This window comes from Sander vitreus, chromosome 3 (genome assembly GCF_031162955.1).
Source record: "Sander vitreus isolate 19-12246 chromosome 3, sanVit1, whole genome shotgun sequence".
NCBI lineage: Eukaryota > Metazoa > Chordata > Actinopteri > Perciformes > Percidae > Sander > Sander vitreus.
Window position 1 is genome coordinate 32,598,447 of NC_135857.1, and position 7,468 is coordinate 32,605,914.

At 43.7% G+C, this 7,468-nt stretch overlaps 3 non-coding genes across 3 annotated transcripts; all 3 read left to right on the forward strand.

Annotated features, from left to right (window-relative positions):
- Window positions 1-1,628: 1,628 nt before the first annotated feature.
- Window positions 1,629-1,819, forward strand: LOC144516034 (U2 spliceosomal RNA). The gene has a single exon (XR_013501793.1). It is a non-coding gene; the product is annotated as a U2 spliceosomal RNA (small nuclear RNA).
- Window positions 1,820-2,788: 969 nt separating this feature from the next.
- Window positions 2,789-2,952, forward strand: LOC144516048 (U1 spliceosomal RNA). Its single transcript, XR_013501806.1, has one exon. It is a non-coding gene; the product is annotated as a U1 spliceosomal RNA (small nuclear RNA).
- Window positions 2,953-3,629: 677 nt separating this feature from the next.
- LOC144516038 (U2 spliceosomal RNA) lies at window positions 3,630-3,817 on the forward strand. The gene has a single exon (XR_013501796.1). It is a non-coding gene; the product is annotated as a U2 spliceosomal RNA (small nuclear RNA).
- Window positions 3,818-7,468: the final 3,651 nt, after the last annotated feature.

The following is a 7,468-nucleotide window of genomic DNA, read 5'->3' on the forward strand; positions in this document are numbered from 1 at the left end:
TTTTTCCTTCACCACCCACCCCCCTCCTTCTGAATATATTTGTACATTTATTTTCATTGTATACCAAACGCCCTGAAAAGGAGGAGCAATCAGAAAGCTCGAAAATTGTTGCTTCACTAAAATGCAATCTGAAATAAACTCTTGTATTTTTATTATCTGATTTATTATCTATATTAATGATATTATTGCCTTTATGACGCACGCTCTTCCGGGTGGGCTAGAGGTCGCCCCGTAGTTAACGCTAATTGGTTGGTTGAGCTGAACGTACGTAATTTTGCACACGGTCAAGCGCAGTGGGTCACCGGAACGTTTCGCCCGCCGTCGAAGACACCTTTACACGTCGAGGTAAGTTAATTTTAACGAAATAACGTAACATTTCTTATAGATGTATAGGAAGAATATAATGTTAACTATTTAGATAACAATTATTGAGGAGGAAAACGGCCTTTTTTTCGGCCGCAGCACGTTAAACCGCAGCACGGGTTTTGATAAGCTAGCTAACGTTAGCATGCCAAAATTAATTTTATTTTGAGTAGCTATTTTGTTTTTATGCTACCCTTTGCGTAATAAAAACTTAGTTGTGTCTACTTTATACTTTCTATACTTATTTCGTCAGGGTGGCAGTGGAAGATGACATGGTCGCTTTAGCTTATTTCAGACTGACCTCCAGCCGCCCTAATAGCGGGTTACTTCACCTTCATGTCCGATAATCATGACCTACTAATAAGGCCTACTTAACGAATCAGGCCCATGTTTGTCACAGTAACGTTACACGAGTTTAACCAACAAGCCAGTGCAATAACATATAGCGTTTTTTGTTTTTCTTTTGTTTTTTTACAAAGAGTGACAGTATATTGCATTAAATTTAATTTGGTACAGCTGCGTGTGATGGTGTGGACACACCGCTAAGGTTTGAGATGGTGAGGACATAGCCCGCCTTCCTCTCCCTCTGATTGGCTAGTTGTCTTTGCCTGCAACTCTTTGACAAGCTGGCATCCATTATTGTGACACCGGTGTCACAGAATGGATATTTTTCTGTTCTGGATGAGTAGCGGAGCATGGCGTCCGCGGTAAATTGGTAAATGATTGCTTTGCCGGGTTGTTATCATTTTATGGGAGTCTGAAGGCCGTGAAGTGTGCAGTTAGCTCTCTTCGCCACTAGAAACTCCTCGAGGAGCTCTGTTTGTTGTTGGGAAGTGAGTTTTGAAGCGTGAAAACATTATTTTCCTTAACCGCACAGGGTGGTTTTACGCCAATAAGTTAACTTGAATGAATATATATATATATATATGTGTGTATATATATATATGTGTATATATGTATGTGCTAACGTGTCTGTTAAAGGAAATTAGAAGTATTAGTTTGAAGTTAAAAGTTTCTACTTTTCTACAGCCTATTGGACTAAAGCGTACCACGTGACCCGGAAGACACAAGAAGGCGCATTTTATAACACGGGTTTATTAAAAATATCGCCACAAACCGTCACCAGTTTTACATGACCTCAAATGTACGTTGTTCATGTTTAATATGCTGACCAAAACTGTTGTAAGTTTGTAGTTAATTACCCGACCCATAGGTGAGACGTACCGTGCGGAGAATGTGGTCCTCTCTGCCGACCCATTGTCAGTATCGCTTCTCGGCCTTTTGGCTAAGATCAAGTGTAGTATCTGTTCTTATCAGTTTAATATCTGATACGTCCCCTACCCGGGGACCATATATTAAATTGATTTTTGGAACTGGGAGATGGAATAGGGGCTTGCTCCGTCCACTCCACGCATCGACCTGGTATTGCAGTACCTCCAGGAACGGTGCACCCCCCTCTCAATGTTTAACATCAATCTCAGTCACGTCTTGTTGTTGTGGGTATGTTTTATTATATAAGTGCTCTGGTGCTGTTATTGTTTGAAGAGCAGGAGGTTGTAAAGCGGAGACATGTTTTTAATGCCTGTCTCTGTAAAATGAATCAAACCAGTAACTGTTGAGAGAGGCGAGGAGATTGTTAAAAGAAATGTGCTGTTCTTTGCACTCACTGCTTGTAGATTCTTGATCTTGGTAGATCCTCAAACTTGATGTTGTTGGTTAGTTTTATTTCACTGTAGTTTTGAAAATGAACTGTCGGTTCAGTCTGATAATTAGGTTAGATCATTCCCCAAAAGTGAGAATCCTTTCTGCATAATTTCTGCTGCTGTTTCCCAGTCGGCTTTCTGCTGACATTAAAAAGGCATATGCACTTAATTTGCTGTTATCTAAGTTATTTCTTCTTGCTGTATACGTTGCATAGACACAAGAACAGAGATGAATGTTTAATAGTGTTGTTCACACTCCAGACCAATAGGTGGCGGTGGGTCAGTTGCCCCCCAGAAACTAACAAAGACAGGAAGTAGTTGTAATGTGAGGAAACAGAACTGTGTTTTATTCTTTTCTCTGAATTTCAAACGTGGATCAAACTACTTTTTGTTACAGTATGATTCAGCTTGTTCCTATTTAAACTCTCTGTTGGGCTGTTCCTAGTTTGTTGGAGTTAAATACATAAAACGGGTGACTTTTGAGTCTGCTTTTGATTTGAAGATACAGCATTGCATTATGGGAAATATAAAGACGTTATTTCTCAAGTGAAGTGTAAATAATCTTTGTTAGCCGTAGAACAAACATGTTTCTTCTGTATTTAAATCCTGTAGATTGTCATGCCTTTTATAGTCTCTGATTTTGGTAATTTGTATATTGTCAGCACCTTTAGTCAGCATGGTGTTTCTGTGAAAGACTCCCCTGACTCTGACGTGTACAACTCATACTTACCTGGCAGGGGAGATACCATGATCAAGAAGGTGGTTCACCCAGGGCGAGGCTTGGCCATTGCACTCCGGCTGAGCTGACCTCTGCGAATTCCCCAAATGTGGGAATCTCGACTGCATAATTTGTGATAGTGGGGGACTGCGTTCGCGCTCTCCCCTGATTACATGTTAAATGAAAATATACATCACAATAATTAGATGAGCTGACATTGACACTATTAACGCAGCAAAATAAGTTCTGTGATGTTATTAATATACTCTCACACATTACTTTAAATTAATCCAGGTTCAGTGAATCATCCTCTAATGAATGAAAAATCAGTCATAACAGCTCTCTGTTGTTAATGTAGATGTGGAAGTAAACTGTCAATCAGGGAAGAAAACAAGAATCTGACAATTCCCATTTTCATACAGAGAAGCACATAGCTAAATGTTTAACAAAGTGTTGTTCACAGTCCAGACCAATAGGTGGCGGTGTGTCAGTTGACCATCGGCAGAAAACAGACAGGAAGTAGTGGTAATGTGAGAAATAAAAGTGTGTTTTCATTCTTTTCTCTAAACTTTAAATGTGGATCAAACTACTTTTGGTAGCAGTATGATTTAGTTTAGTCTTGTGACCACAAACAAAGTTCCCTCACAGGAAAAAATTTGTTATTTTGATTTGGGGATACAGCATTGCATGATGGGATATGTGCCCATTTTTCTCAAGTAACATGTAAATAATTGTTGTCAGTCTTAGTACAAACACAAGCACAAGTTTGTTATAATTATCGCCACAAACCATCACCAGTTGTACATCAACTCAAATGTACATTGTTCCTGTTTTATATGGTGACCAAAACTGTTGTAAGTTTGTAAGTAGTAGTATCGTATCTGTTCTCATCAGTTTAATATCTGATACGTCCCCTACCCGGGGACCATATATTAAATTGATTTTTGGAACTGGGAGATGGAATAGGGGCTCGCTCCGTCCACTCCACGCATCGACCTGGTATTGCAGTACCTCCAGGAACGGTGCACCCCCCTCTCAATGTTTAACATCAATCTTAGTCACATCTCGTTGGTGTTGCTGTGGGTACATTTTATTATATAAGTGTTCTGGTGCGGTTGTTGTTGTAAAGCAGGAGGTTGGAGGTTTTAAAGTGGAGATGTATTTTTTAATGCTGCTGTTTCCCAGTCGGCTTTCTGCTGACATTAAAAAGGCATATGCACTTCATTTTCTGTTATCGAAGTTATTTCTTCTTGCTGTATACGTTGCGTAGACACTAGGGATGTCACAAGAACCGATACTACCGACACCTTCCGGTTCTAAAATGACAAAACACCGACTATGCCCATTTTTTTTATGCACCGTAGGCACTGTTAGCGCCGATGCCAGTGTTAGCAGCAACGGTGCTGTGCCTCTTCCGGGACTGATGGGGGCAGTATACGCTTCAGAGTGCTCCAGTCAATACATTCAGAAGGAGGAGGTCACGAAGAAGTGGCCGAGAGTCAACTCTACCCGACCTAAAAATCGGCATCTTCACTGCAAACTCACGGTCCTCTCTTCCTGATTTACAGCCCCCTCTCTTGGCTTCAAATAACTCACCGGCTACGGCCGCTGAACAGGCTACACGTTGTAAACAGCCGTGGCCCGCTTGCCTGCTCATCCGGTAACGTTAGCAGGATTAGCATGGCTACGTTAGCCACGGTTAGCCAGGACCAGTCGGGATCACTTTACTGGCTGTGTCTCAATTGTTTTTGCGAGTAACCAACTCGGGTACTCCAGCTATATAATTCAATGTGAGTACACAAATGTTGAAATGACATAAAATGCCCGTCCCTTGTAGCCGTGATAAATTCGCCTGAAGCTAATGCTTAGCTACCTGTTCAGGAGGAAATTAGCCAACTCTTTCAAATACATCTCCAATATTTACCCGTGGTTTGTAACATCTGTGGTCACGCAACTGTTAGAAACACTGTTTTTGCACAGTACCTTTTGAAAAGTTGCCTGGAATGTGTCTGGGGACACTAGTTGTTGCACTATGACCATTCATTGCACTTTATTATGTTGTTCTATTCTCTTTTGCATATGTTTTGTATGTCTTGTTATGACATTTTGATATTTTTCAAATATTTTAATAAAGAAGTTCATGTTTCAAGTTAAAGTACCTGGAATCTTAGAAAATCCTTGTTTTGTTTTTTTAACCGTGGTATCGAAATTGGCATCAAGAATTGTGTTATTTTACTGGTATTGGCACCGACGACTGAATTTCTGGTATCGTGCTGACCATCCGTCAGGGAATCGTAGTGGGTTGAGTGTCCTGCACGTATGGCCTGCAAGGGCAGTGCCATGTTGTCTTTGTTGTATGAGAAGACTGCAGCAGAGAGTGCAGACTTGAACAGGGCATATTTTGGATGGTGATCTGTTCTGACGGCGGCATCAAATCGGTGTATCCAATTAAAAATGTCCAGGCAGCTCTGCCCTTGTTGGAGGTAACTGGAAGGAGATGCTCAAATTTCCTGAAGGCAGAGAAAATATACACAGATACTGACCTCATTAGTGATTAGTAATTTCAGAATTGACAGTAGCATTAGAGCTTATGTACTCTATTACAATGAAGGCTTTCTGTTGTGTTTGCTGCACTCTGCACTGTCTCACTATTTTAGTCTTTGCCTCAACACTGAAGGGAAAAAAAATCGGACTTGTGATCTTTCCAGGTTCATTGTACTGGCTGAGGAGGGTGGTGTAGAGGTCTTTCCTCTGCAGGTACTCCTCGCAGTGGCTCCCCAGCACCTGTCTCCACACCTTGGACATGGGCTTGCCCTCGATGCAGTCCCTCATCAGGCACATCACCTGCTTGTCCACACCACGCCTGAAATTAGAGCACAATCATTTAATGCATTAGTGAATCTTCATATATTGCTATGATTTAGAATTCAAATAGCTGTGAAATGATGCAGACACTCACCTTAATGTTAGCACAGCAGGGAACATAGCCTTGTGAGCTGGACTGAGCTGATCCATGATGCCTGCCTGCCTCCCATGACAGGAAACGGCCAATGGCATGCTCCTCCGACTCGTTGGCAGCTTTCCTTTATGCGTTGCAGGCCAGCACCTCCATAAGCATCGAGTACCAGCCAGATATGCCGCTGATCTGTCTGACCGTGTGGGAGTACCCACAACGGTACAGAAAAGCGGTCTTATTGCCACTTACTGGGCACCCAGGCCGGGGACAGCAAAGACTGTACCGCCACACCCCTACTGGTCTCCAAAAAAAACCATTGTTGTGAAAAAAGGAGTCTGCCGAGTCTGACTCCAGGGAATTCCGGGGCATCAAACTACATCCGGTCAGCCTTGAGGACTTTCCTCCACTTCGTACGGCCGTGTTTGTCCTGGTACGATGTTGCCCTCTGGAGCAGTCCCCTGACATCGTCCTCTTTCAGCCACTTTAAATCTGCTTGTGGCAGCCCATGTGCAGCAGACTCCCACATTTTGTGCCAGCCCTCAAATGTAACCTGGTAGTGTAACAAAGACAAAACCATATCCAACAACCACTCTGTACTCAGAACTGAACAGTGTTAGCTACCTCAGGTAGCGCCGCCTGACATGGCTGAAGTGTTACATCTGCAACGGTCACATCAGATGTCCTCTCAAGACCAGGAGCCGATGCAGGAGCCGGACATGGGCCAAGCCGAGGGGGCGGGCATTAAGGGCCGAGCAGAGGGAGCTAACATTATGGGCCTTGTGGATGGGCCAGAAATCCCAGCTGTTGAGGATGAAGTGATGGTGGCCACAGGTCTGGTGATGGTAGAGGTGGCAGGGGCTTTTCTGACTGGCGGTGACAGCAGGACAGGGAGTAGTGGTCGTTGAGGCCAGAAGAGTGGCATGATCGTTTCCGTCCTTTCCTTTTAACATCTTTGTCCCTGCCATGCTGGGTGTGGGCACATATTCCATAAGGGGTTAGTCTGGCGGAGGGAGGACTGCTGCCTGGAGGGGTGCTGGAGGTAGGACTGCAGATGAAACCGAAGTGGTTTTGGTTATGGTGGATGCCTGTTTTGTGGCGTGCATATTGAGGATGAGCTCTTACCGCCAGATGAAGTCCTGCACAGTCTTGATATTGATCTTTGGTAGAGGAATGCCTGCTTTGCAAAGCACTGGATTCTCCACCAAAATCCGGTGCTGGATGCACTCATAGCACTTCAATATTATGCTTTTTTCAGGACTCTTCCGTGAACCTTGAGGTGAGCGCAACCACAGCAGTTTATCCAGCGTGTACATGAGCCAGTTATGCTGTGCCGGTGTGTAGTGCTTGGCCATCTTGACCTTCTGTCCTACAGCAGCAGCATCTTGTACGTTTTGATTGTTTCAGCAGTACTGGGTGTTGCCCCGGTGGGTTCTGTACAGCTGGTTAAACTGCTGTGGCTGTTTGTTCACCAGCCTCTCCTGCTGGCGGATGAAGTCCCTCACTGTTTATTTTGGGGAGAGGGATACCTGCCTTGCACAGGATTGGGTCATCCACCAAGACCTGATGCTGGATTCTGTCGTAGGCCTTGAGGATGCTAGCCTTCTCTGGGCTGAAGCGAGAGGCCTTAGGGGAGCGCAGCCACAGCATCTTGACAAGCACATACAGTACTGTGCAAAAGTTTTAGGCAGGTATGAAAAAATGCTGTAAACTGTACATGAGGCGGTTGTG